This window comes from Danio rerio, chromosome 17 (assembly GCF_052040795.2).
Source record: "Danio rerio strain M-AB ecotype USA chromosome 17, GRCz13ab, whole genome shotgun sequence".
NCBI lineage: Eukaryota > Metazoa > Chordata > Actinopteri > Cypriniformes > Danionidae > Danio > Danio rerio.
The window spans coordinates 43597501-43613669 of NC_141037.1; the positions used below are offsets into that span (position 1 = coordinate 43597501).

The 16169-nt window shown below is 34.3% G+C and overlaps 1 protein-coding gene across 6 annotated transcripts in view; it reads right to left on the reverse strand.

Moving 5' to 3' along the window:
• LOC797812 overlaps positions 1-14639 on the reverse strand; it is a 299215-nt gene extending 284576 nt beyond the window's left edge. For all 6 annotated transcript variants that reach the window (XR_015513701.1, XR_015513702.1, XM_087290924.1 and 3 more), the window contains exon 1: positions 13935-14639. The gene's annotated coding sequence lies outside the window, so the exon portion shown is untranslated. The remainder of the gene's footprint in view (positions 1-13934) is intronic.
• Positions 14640-16169: the final 1530 nt, after the last annotated feature.

Genomic DNA, 16169 nt, shown 5'->3' on the forward strand with positions numbered 1-16169 from the left:
AAATAAAAAATGTTGACAAATTCTTTAAAAAAAAACACATTTTACCCAATTAACAGGGTAGGTAACTAATTGTTTATAATTAAATTTATAATTAAATTCTACTTCTGAAACTTGTACAAACCTCAATATATTTAGGATAAATCAATAATAAATAACTACAATGAAAAACACTCTAGTAGCTTCAAAATACACTAAAGTGTGTCGCACACTGGATGCACCGCGACAAGTTGACCTTTTTTGTTGTTGTAATACCGAAAATTACTATAGGACTAGTGAAATAAAAAAACTACAACACCGCGAAAACCCAGCAACAACAACAAAAAAGAATTTAAATGGGCATTAGAATTAGCGTTGCATAGACATTGAAAAAATAAGACCTATGGAAAAATATTTTAAACATAGAACAGCGAATTTAAGACTTTTTAAAGACTTAAAATAAATGTTTTTAATTTTAGACTTTTTAAGATTTTTTAAGACCCCGCGAAAACCTTGCTCTACTTGTTCCAAACATGTTTGAGTTTCTTTATTTCATTGATCACATTCGTTGATTGGTTTTTCCCACTATGAAAATCAATCAACCCAGGCTCATTCAGAAAACGTACCGCTATATACATTTCTGGAGAGCGCCAAATACGTCCCAGGAGGTACATTTTTTTGCAGTTTTTTTGTTTGCAAATTTACCAGAGGCTGCTGTGTACACTTTTGAGATCTCAAATTTCTCCCGTGAGCGCCATTCGTACCTGCTGATCTTGTGTTAATCCACCAGTGATGTCGACTGACTGACTCACTGGTCAATTGACTGATGCACCCCCCTCCTTCCCTAAACCCAACCAATAGTGTTTTCAAAAAGCACAGATTGACCTGCCCACCCACTTCCCAAAACTGAACCGACAGTGTTTTACAAAAAAATCCAGAAAAAGAAAACCCCACTCTTGATTTTTACTTGTTTATTTTATTTTTTGACTTCTGTTTTAATCTTAACCGCTTTTTTTACTAATTGTTCTTTGCCAGACGTGGACACCGCTGTTGTGGTATACTCCTCTCTGTGTCTCAAATCCGCCGACGTACATGGTGAGCTACTGGACAAACTGGCAACAGTGGGAAAGCTGTGCATACGGAGGCAAGAAGTTAGCTGGTAAGCTCAAAAAGAGCGGCATCATACTGCCCTATAGCGTTCGTTTTAAAGACTAAATGTAGCCATACGAATTTCTGTTTACATATTTTGTGATCTCCAGAAATGAATGCAGGGCTACGTTTTCAGAATGAGCCAATGTTGAAGTCAATAGTTGTAGGTTTTCAGCTTTTTACCAAATAATGTATTTTATTTTCAACATGTTAATAACCACTTTAGGGTACGTTGTCTTTCTGAAAAGTGGGAATTTATGCACACAGCATTTTTAAAGCTAAGACACTATTAACAATGCTTACACTAAACAATGTAATATAGTGCGATGGAAAGATTAGTTACGCAAATCGCATGTGCCTGAGGGGCCCTTTATATGATGGGGTAATGTAGAGATGAAGTAATAAACCTGACTCCCCATTCCTGAACGTGAGCACAAATGCTTCATCTCTCTTTAGAAGCCTCTGATCGTGGGTGGGAGTAATGATGTTCTTATATTTCACGGTGAGATGAGAACTGCTCCCCCGAGTCCCAGGAGGGGTCTCTAATTCAGTGTGTGGCTGCAGGGCATGGCCTAGCTCCTTTCCATTCACTGTCCCTGAGGTGCCATTGCTCCAGTTACTGTCTGCCTTTGTCAGAAATCCGTTCTTAAAAGCTGTTTCTACATCATCGCCTTTATCATCACATCTGACTCATGATCAGTTCAAAACCTCAAAAGGAAAGTGATCACAATCTTTTTTTTTTTAATTCACCCTTCGTAAAGCCCCACCCCCCCTTTTTACTTTCTGACAAGATTTCCCTATCAGCCTACAGCGCTTCCCTATTGATTTGTGCACTCCCCAGGGAAATGGTGAATAATTTTATATATTTCGATCATGATTTTTTAAAGTATAACATTGCTTTGTAAACCATTTTATTTCATTCATTATTACCATTATTATTACTATTTATATTTACAATTTTTTGAGTCTCCCCATACAGTTTGATAGAGTGCTTGGACCCAGAAGCAGATTCACATGATGTCACACTTCACAAGAAAATAATGATAGGAAGTTCGATTTTCTTTTTTAATACAATATTAAAAAAATAATACAAATTTATTTCCTGACACATAACAAACACATGCACATCACAAACATATGCAAATGATGGCATCTCGAACAAGACAGTGATGTATCGATGAATACACAGTGGTGTAAACTATTTGACCATTACTGGTTTCAGATCATCATTCATTTATTTTCCTTTAGCTTAGTCATTTTATTTATCAGGGGTGGTCACAGCATTCTGAACCGGCAACTGATCTAGCAAATGTTTTATGCAGTGGATGCCCTTCTAGCCACAACCCAGAACTTGTAAAACCCTGCACTCTCGCAATCACACAAATATACTATGGCTAATTTAGCTTTTTCAATTCACCTATACCGCATGTCTTTGGACTGGGAAACCTACGCACAGGGAGACCATGCAAACTCCACACAGAAATGCCAACTGACCCAGCTGGGGGTCAAATTAGTGACCCAGCACTGAAAAATATTGATACACATTCATTCACACACATACATTACTGCCAATTTAGCTTATTCATTTCATCTATACCACATGTCTTTGGATTGTGGGAGGGAACCAGAGCACCCGAAGGAAACTCACACAAACACAGAAAGAACAAGCAACTCCACACAGACAGGACTCGAACCAGTGACCTTCTTGCTTTGAGGCAACAGTGCTAACCACTGAGGCACTGTATCTATTGTATATCTCTATTGTCTATGTCTATGAATAAGACCTGCCTGACAAAGTGAAGTAGACCAAAAGATCCTCAAAAGCAGGGGGAAACACTTTTTCACACCACTGTAGAAATATTAAACATTAATTTGATGTTAATATGTGTCTCCAGGCTATGTGGTTTAAGTTGGATCTTCTCACCTGTCACCTTATGAGTTCTGGTTATTGCCAAATCATATACCCGTAAACTAAAGTTTTGCGGGGTGTCCCACTCCAATAACAGAAAAGTTTAGTTCATCAATCTCAAGTGCTCGCATTTCAAGTCGTTCATTTAGCTAGTGGCAACACTGCTGATTGACAGCTGATGGTGAGGCCGATTGCAGAAATACCCATTTAATACAGTTCTCTATAGGCCCAGATTTTCTTGGTGCATGCATTGTAAGACCTGTCCGAGCACATCTTTACCATTTACATGTTAATTGCTAATGTTACTTCACTATGATTAGTCAGGCATAGTCTGTTCTGCTTGTTGGAGAAAGTGGCACCCAGTGATGGGGACATTGAGTATTGGCAATATGATTGGCCGGATCACCTGTCAATCCAACTGCCTGTAAAGGGTTAATAGTCTCTATGCACTGCTAGAGTTTTAAAGCCAATGATAAACATCCGGTGAACGCTTAATGTGATTATTTTCAGTATCAATTATTTTCAGTAATGACAATACATTCAGACTTAAGCATTCATTTAGTTGCTCAAACGTAAAATGAGATGAAAGACATTTGTAACCACTAGCATCATCAGTAGCAATAGGCTAGCACAGAAATTCCATTGAAAATACTGGAATAAAACAAACTGTCATATTTTAAAGACATGACAGGGGAAAATTGAATTTAATGCAGTGCTTCTTGTCTGATCTGAGACCAACTTCATATTGAATATCTAACAGGCAGTGAAGATTGCTGATTTTGAAAGAAATCAGATCAAAAAATGAATCAGATTAATACAATTTTTAAAGGGAAGACAGTTCACCGGAAACCCTTGGGTTGCGAACACTAGTATAGAGCTTATGATAAGCGCCATCACACTAATCCAATATAACATAGGGATTTAGATCATACTATTAATAAATGTAAATTTCAGATGATATCAGACAATGACCCCTTGCTTGCATAGTCAAGGACAGAAATTTTTGAGCAATAAAATAGAATATACTTTTCTGAAACAGTGGGCTTTGATGGGCTCTAATTATTTTAGAATATATAAAGTTGAGTGCATTCCTATTAGCCCTCCAATGACATTGTAATTCATTGTAAACAAAGATTATTCAAAAATGTGTGATGTAGTGATATACAGGGAGATTCAAAAAGAATGCCACAACTTTTAGGTTGATGTCACTCGAGTGTGTGGAGGGGGTCATATTGAAACCTGTGTTCTCTGCGAGACCTAATACCCCAGTAAAAAGTGAAGAGGACACTATACTGTCAGTGGGCGCCGTCTTTCAGATGTGACAATAAATTCCAGTACTAAGGTCCTGAATCTCTGTGGTCATTAAAAATCCCATTGCACTTCTCAAAAAGAGTAAGGGTGTAACCCTGGGGTCCTGGTCAAATTCCCTCTCAGCCTTAAACCATCCTGGCCTCCCAATCTTCCCCATCCACCGAATTGGCTCTAACACTGGTGGTGGTGTAGAGTGACCCCCCTCATAATTGTGAAGTGCTCTCTCTCTCTCTCTCTCTCTCTCTCTCTCTCTCTCTCTCTCTCTCTCTCTCTCTCTCTCTCTCTCTCTCTATATATATATATATATATATATATATATATATATATATATATATATATATATATATATATATATATATGCAATAGCAAATAAAGATATTTTTTAATCACCCTGTATATCTGATAATAAAAAAACAAATAATATTAGCAGTAACTAATGTATTTTGTTGTTATCATGATGACAGCACATACTCTTTTACTAATTGTAGAAGAAACTAATTTTAAAGTTTAAATTTAAAAACTTAACTTGACTACAGTGGTTTATGTAGCAGATCAAGAGAAAAAAAAATAAGAGTTAATTTTAGTAAGTTTTACTTATTCAAAAAAAAAATAATAATAACTGTTTTTAATTCAAGTCAAAGATAATAGAAATAAAACTGTATCAAGAGAAAAACACTATAGGATATACTGTAAAAATTCCCCTGCTTTATTAAACATTACTTGGGAAATATGTGAAAAATAATAACAATTTCATAAAGAGGGCTTTGCAATAGTCTATTAATCAATCAATCAATCAATCAATCCAAAAGAAATCCATGCGACCTTTAATCATTTAGTTGAAGTTTTTCATGTGAATGAGCCGTGCCAAACAACAGTAACTTTTACAGTATGCAAGCATATGCATTATACACCATTAAGCTATTGACAAGGATCAATGGAGCTTCTTTCCATGCAAATATGTGCTAAAATGCCATTATTGCTACCGCCTCTTAAGAATAATAGGCCAGATTTCAGCTTGCGTCTATTATGCAATGAAAGCAAAACGGATGTTTTTGTTCTGTGTAATTAAGAAATGTCTGGGAGCAATTCAAACACTAATCAATGAGTCCATTAAGTTATTCATTGCAGATCACTGAGTAAAAAAAGCACCCTCACTCCTGTAAAGCTTTGAAACACACACCATGTCCACCTAATCATGATCTATTTCTACCTAATACGCCTAATAATGATTCTGTTGCTTTATGTTGCCCCATTATGTCAATGTACAATTACTTTAACTTGAACAAAAACACTGCTACACATAGAGTTGATGTCAGAATTATCAGCCCCCCTGAATTATACCCCCCTGTTTATTTTTTCTCCAATTTCTGTTTAACAAGGAGATTTTTTAAACACATTTCTAAACATAAGTTTTAATAACTTTAACCTGGTTTATTTTATCTTTGCCATGATGACAATAAATAATATTTGACTAGATATTTTTCAAGACACTTCAATACAGCTTATAGTGACATTTAAAGGCATAACAAGGTTAATTAGGTAGGTTAAATTAGTTAGGCAAGTCATTGTATAACAATGGTTTGTTCTGTAGGCTTTCAAAAATATATAGCTTAAAGGGGCTAATAATTTTGACCTTAAAAAAAATTATATATATATATATATATATATATATATATATATATATATATATATATATATATATATATATATATATATATATATATACCTTTATTCTTGCCAAAATAAAACAAAAAAGACTTTCTCCAGGAGAAAAAAATATTATCAGACATACTGTGAACATTTCCTTGCACTGTTAAACAAAATATCTAAAATAAATCAAAATCTATCAAGTTCCTATATCTTTCTATAAATATGTGAATAAAAAAGGTGTTTGATATTTACTAAAATATTCACTTGTAAAATTAGGCCTAAGGTATTTGATTATTATTTATTTTACGATTTAGGGTTAGGCTTAGGGTTGTTATCTATTGAGCTATGCTTGAGGCCAGGCCTGGATTGGCTAGGGGGTGTCCCTAGGTGGTTCCATTCTCAACACTCGCACTTTTTTCATTCATGTATTTATTTGACCATAGCTTTACTCTTTTTATTCATTATTTTACCACAGCTCCACTCTTTTTATTGATTTTCTCGCAGCCCTGTGAGCAAAATGCAGCCTGCAGGTTAATGTTAAGGTAAGTATTAATCGACTCCAAACAGTGGCACCTTAGTGAATATAAGAATTCAAATAATTTATATTAATGATCATTACATCTGCTCAATGAAAATCAAATGGTTCACTAAATTTATAAATCTAACATATTTTGATCAGAAATCAAAAAAAAGGGGGGGGGGGGGGATTAAGCCATCATTAGAAAGTAATACTGTGGTTAAGAGTCTTGCAAATAACTTATCTTTTGTTCAAACCACACAAGCTTAACAACCAGTGGTCAGCATGTTGCGTTACAACGCCACCAACCCGAGTTCGAAACTCACCTGAGTAATTTATTTATTACATTTTTTTATTTACCTATCTTTTGTTTTCATTTTAGTGTTAGGACATATATTACTGTTTGGGTCACTTATGTAGATCTAATTTTTTATTTATTTATTTATTTTTAGTATTTTTATGACCACTGTTACAAAGGACTGGATATCTATAAAGAATTTTGCACAGAATATATATTCAGATTTCGCAGAAAATTACATTGTGATGTTTTAAAGAATAGTGTTGGAGATTTAGCTACCCTTTAATATTCTCCTTATTTTAATATAGTCAGTCGTGAACTGGGGTGGGTCGGTCTAAGACTTGAATCTCCAGTGCTGAAAAGGAGTCCCACTCCGGCCCTGCATGAGGCAGTCACATTGTTACATTGTTTGAGTGGGGGTGGTGTTGGGGTTAAAAATGTAAAAACACAGCAATAATATTTGTTTTTTTATAACAAAGACTTCATGGAAGACAAATAAATGTTTAACAGTTTACTGTACTGTAAGAGATGATAATATTTATATTCATTTAGGTCGTGTGTGTATATAATCATGAAAGAGAGATTTCTTTCTTTTTGTTTGCTCCTATGTGATAGTATTTTGTATTCTGTCAGTGTGGCCAATCCTTAAAATCCCAACCAACCACTAAGACACTCTTTTTAAGTTACCTTTAAATGCGATTAGAAACTCCCTAGCCTAACAAACGCTTGCCTACTTTGCTAGCCTAACGACATCAAATAAATAACAAACAAGAATCCTGCAAAGATATCTTCAAGCCCCAGTGTAATGCTCACTCCAGACTCTAATGCATTTGTATGCTGTGTCCAGGATGGTTCAAAGAGTGCTCTGTAAATTGGGTCCAGTGGGTGAAAGGCCTTAACTGTAAGTTCATTAGGGAAATTTCCCTAATCCCTTGTGGGCTAAGGCAGTGTAAGTATTTTATTGCCAGTCACAGAGATTAGGCTGGCAGCACTTCTAGCCTGTCGTTCCTCTGATTGAGTGGACGTCAGTTAAGAACCCCAAGGTCTCTGCCGCATTTTTTTTTTTTTTTTATAATAGTAGACTTTAGTTGAATCTTAGCCTGGAGGGTCTTTTCAGAGTTTGCATAATCTCTGTCTTATGAGAATTCAAATTATAATTGCCCGACAGACAGAGATTACACAGACTTAGTCTAGATAATGTCAGCTCCTTGAGATGAGCAGTACACCAAGAAGCAAAAAAAAAAAAAAAAACGATAGGGCTGTGTGTCATTCAGAAATATTCAATATCAGTACAGATATTTTAAGTTCCATACTGGTTTCAGATTGCCACTTTTTTTTTGACACCAATTTTATAAATTTGATTTCTGCTTAAACTTATTTTATCTGGAGAAATCTTTTTTATTGGATTTTGCTGGAAATATTTTCAAGCAATATTTCCTATTAATACGCTACCAAACAAACCATTTTTATGAAATGACCTAATTAACCTAGTTAAGCCTTTAAAATGCATTTAATCTTAATACTAATATGTTGAAAAATGCTTAGTAAAATATTATGTACTGTCATCATGGCAAAAAAAATCAGCTATTAGAAATTAAATAATAAAACTATTGCGATAGGGCTGGGTATCATTCAAAAATATTTTATATCAGTACCAATATCAGTATCAGTATTAATACTTTAAATTCCATAAAGGTTTTCGATTGCTACTTTTGCAATACAAATTTTATAAATTAGATTTATATTCATCTCCAGTATTCATTCATTCATTTTCTTTTCGGCTTAGTTCCTTTATTAATCTGGGATGATCACAGCGGAATGAACCACCAATTTATCCAGCATATGTTTTATGCAGCGAATGCCCTTACAGCTGCAACCCATCTCTGGGAAACATTGATACACACTCATTCATTCACACACACACACTCATACACTATGGTCAATTTTAGCATGCCCAATTCACCTTTACCACAAGTCCGCAGGACTGTGGAGGAAACCGAGTACCCGGAGGAAACCCAAATGAACCAGTGTTGCCAACTATTTCCAATGAAAGGTACTGAAACCCTGCCTGAAGAGTAGCTACATGTTGCTGGATGACGTCAAGCACTAATTTGCATGTCAGTTACGTCATCACATTGTATCTGACAAATGTAAGCCGGTCATGTCTCTACTCTCTGAGGCGCCGTGTGTTATATTATAATAATACATTACATCCAGATGCACAATAAATAGGTTCTTATTACCATATTACTTTGAGTGTTGAGGTCATTGTGTAATCGCAACTCAAAACTACGTCTTTACGTAGAATATAAAATAATTCATGTTTTTTCAAATTGACTGTCCATCTCAGTAAAACATTGTTTGAAATATGTCTATTTGTAAAAGTAATACAAACACTTTTTGATAAGATTTTTATTTTTAATTTTTAAATATAACACTGATAATGCACAGTTATTTTCTTTTAAACAATCACAGCTTGGTTACTTGTGTGAAATTAACACAATTGTGAAATTGACAACAATTATAGCCCTACTGGAATTTATTGCTACTTAAATTACCAACAATTATACATGTTAACAAACATCAGTAAAATAACAGTTATGAAAAACAGTCTGAGCTAGCAATTTACTCTGAGTGAAGCCTGCAGCCACTGCTCTTCTGAGTCTGAATAGCCAAATGAATGTTAAAAAAATGCAAAATTTGTTGCTATTGCTTTAAAAAAAAAGTTTTTAGAGTAGTAGGAAAATTTGCTAAATCTAGCTACAAAATTGCTAAGTTGGCTACACTGATGTGAATACGGGTAGAACATGCAAACTCCACACAGAAATGCCAGCTGACTTAGCTGAGGCTCGAACCAGCGACCTTCTTGCTGTGAGGCGAACGTGTTACCCACTGTGTCACCACGTCACCCATTTTCAAAGTATTTCCAATAATATATTTTTTTTTCCCTCTGGACAAAGTCTTATTTAGAAATTTGGCTGGAAATATTATTAAATAATATTTATTTTCAATACCCTGCAATAACCTAATAAAGCCTTTAAAATGTATTTTACCCAGAATACTAGTATCTTAAAAAATGTTAATAAATTATTATGGGCTCTCATCATGGCAATGATAAAAGACATCAGTTTTTAGAAATTAAATATTAAAACTATCTTGATAGGGCTGCGTATCATTCAAAAATATTCGATACGGGTACTGATACAATACTTTAAATTCCATACCGGTTTTTGATTGCTACTTTTTCCTGATACCAGTTGTATAAATTTGATTTATACTCATCTCCATACACAGGTAATGGCAAAATTATTAGCCCTCCTGTGAAAAATTTATTATTTTTAAATATTTCTGAAGTGATAATTAATGGATGAGGAAAACTTTCTCCAGAAGAAAAAAAAAACATATTATTGGAACTACTCTGAAAGTGTTATTTGGAAATTTGGCAGGAAATATTATTAAGCAATATTTCTTCTCAATACCCTACAGAAAAACCATTGTTATGCAATGACTTGCCAAATAAATCTATTTACCTACTTAAACCTTTAAATTGTATTTTAATCTGAAAACTAGTATCTTGAAAGTGTTGTAAAAGAGTATGAACTGTCATCATGGCAACGCTAAAAGAAATCAGTTATTAGAAATTATATATTCTGTGTTTAGAAATGTGAAAAATATTTTCTCTGTCAAATGGCAAACGGGGAAACAATATAAAATACTAGAATTTAACATGAGGACTATTAATTCTGACCTTAACTGTATTTTGTTGAATTGGAAAGCACCATTTGCATTCCTAACTGCTACATAATAAATAGCATGTTTAACATATAACATGCTATTGTATTGCACACTGGCATACAAATGATGGGATTTTTTTTCCTTACTGTCTACTGACACCAAATGTGTGCGCAGGTGTGTATAAAGTGTGTGTGTGTGTGTGTGTGTGTGTGTGTGTGTGTGTGTGTGTGTGTGTGTGTGTGTGTGTGTGTGTGTGTGTGTGTGTGTGTGTGTGTGTGTGTATGTGGGGGGTGGGGGGGTACACAGGTACACAGGTCCTCCAATGCTAGGGAGCTCATAAATAAATGGCAAACCATCTGTCCAGCCTACTGGAATGGTACAAGAGCCTTTTAAGTTACTAAGTCTAAGCTACATAAGAAGATGGACGTAAGGTTAAAAGGCCAAATGGAAGTAATTGTCTAAGAAGTGAAGTGGCTTAAAAAGCTGATAACTGCTTTGAACCGTTGTCACTTTCCTGATACTGTGGTGTTCGTTTGATGGTTTGCTGTTAAAAAAAAAAAAAAGAAGAAGAAGAAGTGGTAACCTCCAATTACTGTCTTACAATACACTACTGTGGAGTAAATGAAGAATTGGCTGAAATAAAATAAATGTGGGTTCAACACAGCAGAACAAACCACCAAAATCAAATAAAATTAATTGAGATGAAATTAAATAAAATAATTCACTCACTTTGCTTCAGTGTCACCACAGCAGAATGGACCACCAAAAATATGAATAAAATAATGACAATAAAAATAATAATAATAATAATAATATTAAAAATGAAAGAATAATCAATAATTCATTTTCTTTTCAGCTTAGTCCCTTTATTAACCAGAGGTCGCCACAGCAGAATGAACCACCGACTTATCCAGCATGTTTTACACAGCGGATGCCCTTCCAGCATCAACCTAACACTGGAAAACACCCATACACTAATAAAATACTAATAAATAAATAAAATAAAACAAAAAACTGAAATATAATTAAAATACCAAATAAAACTAATAAGAAAATAACAAATAAAAAATAAAATAAAACAAAACTATAAAGGCAGTGGCGCAGTAGGTAGTGCTGTCGCCTCACAGCAAGAAGGTCGCTGGGTCACTGGTTCGAACCTCGGCTCAGTTGGTGTTTCTTTGTGGGGTTTGCATGTTCTCCCTGCCTTCGCGTGGGTTTCCTCCGGGTGCTCTGGTTTCCCCCAAAGTCCAAAGACATGCGGTACAGGTGAATTGGGTAGGCTAAATTGTCCGTAGTGTATGAGTGTGTGTGTGAATGTGTTTGTGGATGTTTCCCAGATATGGGTTGTGGTTGGAAGCGCATCTGCTGTGTAAAAACTTGCTGGATAAGTTGGTGGTTCATTCCGCTGTGGCGACCCCGGATTAATAAAGGGACTAAGCCGACAAGAAAATGAATGAAGAAAATGAATTATTCCTTGAATATTAGGAGTCATCACAGTGGTATAAACCAAAAAAAATAAAAATTATATATATATATATATATATATATATATATATATATATATATATATATATATATATATATATATATATATATACATATATATGTATATATATATAAACATAAATTAAATAAAACAATAAATTTGAATACATTTAAAAAAGCAAATAAAGTAATAAAAAATATATAAAAATATTAAAAAAATAAATAATAAGGAAATTATTTAAAAGAAAGTAATAAAATATATTAATATAAAATAAAATGGCTCACTCTCCTTTGCCTAATCCCTGATTATCAGGGGTCACCAGAGCGGAATGAACCAACAAAATAAAATAAATTAGTTATACAATAATAATAATAAAAAATACTTAAATAAAACAAAACAATAAACTAAAAAATTATAACAAAAAATAAATAAAGTGAAATAAAAAAACAGTAAAATGTGTGTGTGTGTGTGTGTGTGTGTGTGTGTGTGTGTGTGTGTGTGTGTGTGTGTGTGTGTGTGTGTATATATATATATATATATATATATATATATATATATATATATATATATATATATATATATATATATATATATATAAAACATATTAAAATAAAATAAATTTGCATAACTTTTGTTTATGTTGTTTACGTTTGTGTTGATGCAAATTGATTGGTTTCACTTGGTTTTTACTCACAACGATGCAAATAAGCCCAGCTATTTTTGGATGCTACCATTTTGAGTTTGTCTGAATCAAAACAATTAACAATTAATACATATAAGGACTAGATTATATTTTCAAATATTTAATCAAATACCATGCCAATAAAGCAGAATGATCGATACAGCACACTGATTAAGGAATCTAATGGCTTAATGTTGCTGTTATAATTCACCCGTGCTTACAAACGCAGCGATTGTTCTCAGTTATATTTGGAAAGGTTGGGATCAGGTACACAACGGGAGGGAACTTATTAAAGCTGCAGTGCACGTGAGTCCTAAACAAATTGGCTTTGTGCTTGAAGCTTGTTCATCTAATGAATCTGTTCCTCAGACATTGACACGCTGCATGAGCTGGCCCGCAAGGTGAATGCTCTTTGTGCCTTCCCAATCATCACTGACAGCTGCCAGAGAGTATCATTAAGGTCCCATAAAAACAATCTTCTCATTAAACCGGCAGCTTTGCAATCTATTCAGTCGCGAACACAAAATGGGACGCAGGTAAAACTATCCCAGGTGCTGTCCGTGGTGCTGAAACGTCCAGCTTTTGCAGACCCTCTATGTCCAAATGCACCTGTGTGATGTGTTTTTTTTTTCTGTTAGTATGTGAACTTACGGGATATTACACCATTTGATGGCCACCCTGCGCATCTGAATAACACGTTTTACAAGGTTACAACAGCTATGTGAAAATAAGTAGTAGCCATGATTAGAAACTCACCACTCCCATGAACACAAGCAATCACTTTATGTATAGAGTTTGCAATACGCAGCATCAATTATAAAACAGAATGGAACAGGATCAGCTCAAACTGTACATCAAATCAAACCAAACATGTCAACAGAATTGCAGGAGAACATCTAATGGGTGGTCAAGAAATGACAGAGAAGTAACGGAATCTTGAAGTCTTTTCAGCTGGCGATTATGCTGAGGTTGTCAACTGACCCTTAAAGGACAACAACAACTCGTGTATTTTAATTACACTTTACATTCCTCATCGCAAATATTGAAATGCATTTGTGTCCATTTATAGTTTAGAAACAGAAGAGTTTCTGTAAAACCGCATCAGACTGAAACGCATTAACTGACAAGACTAAACTCAAATCCGTCTCAATAATGGTGTTTTTTAAACGTTTTCCCAAATGAAAGCTGCTCAATAATCTGCGTGACAAACCTGTCACTTACCTTAATCGTCGAAAAGGTATCCATTCGCTCTGATTCCACTTGATTCCTAAACGGAGGCGCTTAAAACATCCGCTCTTTCAGCGCATCTTATTTGATTTAAAAGAAAAGTGGCAAACCAAAGCCGGGTGCATTCTTTTGCACACTGAAATTCCGAGTCCTAGAACACCATCCCTGTGTAGTTTCCACCAAAATGAGCTGAAAACGACCACACGCACCTCCAGATCGGGCAGTTACCCCAGATTTCTTGTTAAACTGGTTATTCCTCTCTCCGAGCGTCCCCCGTTTATTCCCTTGTTTCAGTTGATGCCTGTTTCTCCATTGTTTTGTCGTGAATCCATAAACGCGTTGACTATTCCGTTGGCAAACTAAAGGGATATCCAGATACACCCCGAGGAAAACGGCGATCCTAGTTTTCAAAACAATATGTTGCGAGGAGCGCAGAGCAGTTGAAACGGAAAGGTACCAAGCGTACGTAGACGGTGATCAGGGGCACTCCGTGGATGTGCAGATGGATAAATTGCACAAACCAGTCAGAACGGACATGATGCGTCGCAGGAACAACTCCGTTAAGCTTATCAGGATTGCTGTAATGTACGGTCAGGCGCATATGGCGCATGCCAAGGCGTCCGGATTTACGCATTAGCTGTGCGTTCATTAAACCTCCATAACTAGACTTTGCGGGTAATGGCCGATGCGGGGTTGAGTGCGATTAGACGTGGGTTGTCCGATTGTGTCGGATCAACTTGGACTGCGAGCATGCGGATTATCTTTGCCCTTACTTAACCTAGATGATTAGTCTTTGAGAGTTTGAGCAGATTTGTCCCAATTAACTTACTTAACAATAGAGAACGCTTGCCATGTCTTTTACACCTTGGGATAGATAAATAGATAGATGGATCGATATATAGACAGACAGACACACAGACAGACAAATATATAGAAATATGTTTTATGCATGTTGAGGTAATAATTTTTCATGTCACTGATTGTATATATTTGTAGTATATATTCTAAATAGATACATATGTTTATGTTAATGCCTATGCCAAAGTCAAAGGGTAATTCACCCCCCCCCCCCAAAAAAAAAAAAAAAAAAAAAAATATATATATATATATATATATATATATATATATATATATATATATATATATATATATATATATGTGTGTGTGTGTGTGTGTGTGTGTGTGTGTGTGTGTGTGTGTTATAAAAAAAAAAAATCTTGGTTGCCCTAAATTTTTAAGCTGAATCAAATTAACCTAATATGTCAATTGAACTTATATATAATATATATGTTAAATTCACCTAAAACTGGTTGTATAGCTTATTAAAATTAAGCTACAACATGATTAAATTAGCTTAATAAGTTACAATGAATTAAAAACATATTTCACTAAGTGAAACACTAAGTGTTCATATATTTTAGTACACATATATATTTAATATTATTTAGAAATCAAATTAAATTGAAAACGTAAACCCCCAATACTATCACAATATATTGTAATATTGACCACATTTATTTTATATTATTTATATATATTTGTATGTTTATTTTACTGCTTTTAAAGGGTAGTTCACCCAAATAATGAAAAGTTACTGTTTTCAGGCCTTTCTATATATTTACAGTATGCTTTTTTTACCAGTCGTGGTGTTAACTAAGGCCATTAGCTTAATAAATTACTAATCAGTTGCTTATTTTTAGCTAAGGTAGCAGGTAATGCGTAGAATTAGGGATGTGATATTAAAGTCATACTTTATAAGTACAGTACTAATAAACAGTATCTTGGGTAATAACAAGCCATGAAGTAATAGAGAAAATTGATACTTAAACTAAAGTGTTCCATGAATGTCCTATTTATGATTTAAATTATTGTCAGTCATCATGGGAAAATAATAATTATAAAATAACTAAAAATAATTTAAGTATTGCCAAGTGTCAACAGGAAACTACTGTTTATTTTACCCTCTAAAGACATCTTTTTCACTGTTGTACTTTTTTTTCTGCATGAGAACACATTTTTATCTCTAACAGTCAAAAAACGTTCTGCTTTTAAACATTATTTCCTCCACTTTAACTGAAATAGTTTTGCTTAGTCTGGATGCACTTAAAAAATTAAAATTGTTTGTTTTGCTTTCAGTGACAGCCTTTAAATGCATGTTCTTTACTCGGTAGTGCTTATTATGATGATAATGCAAATGGTCATGTAAACATGTTAACCATTTGCCTTTAT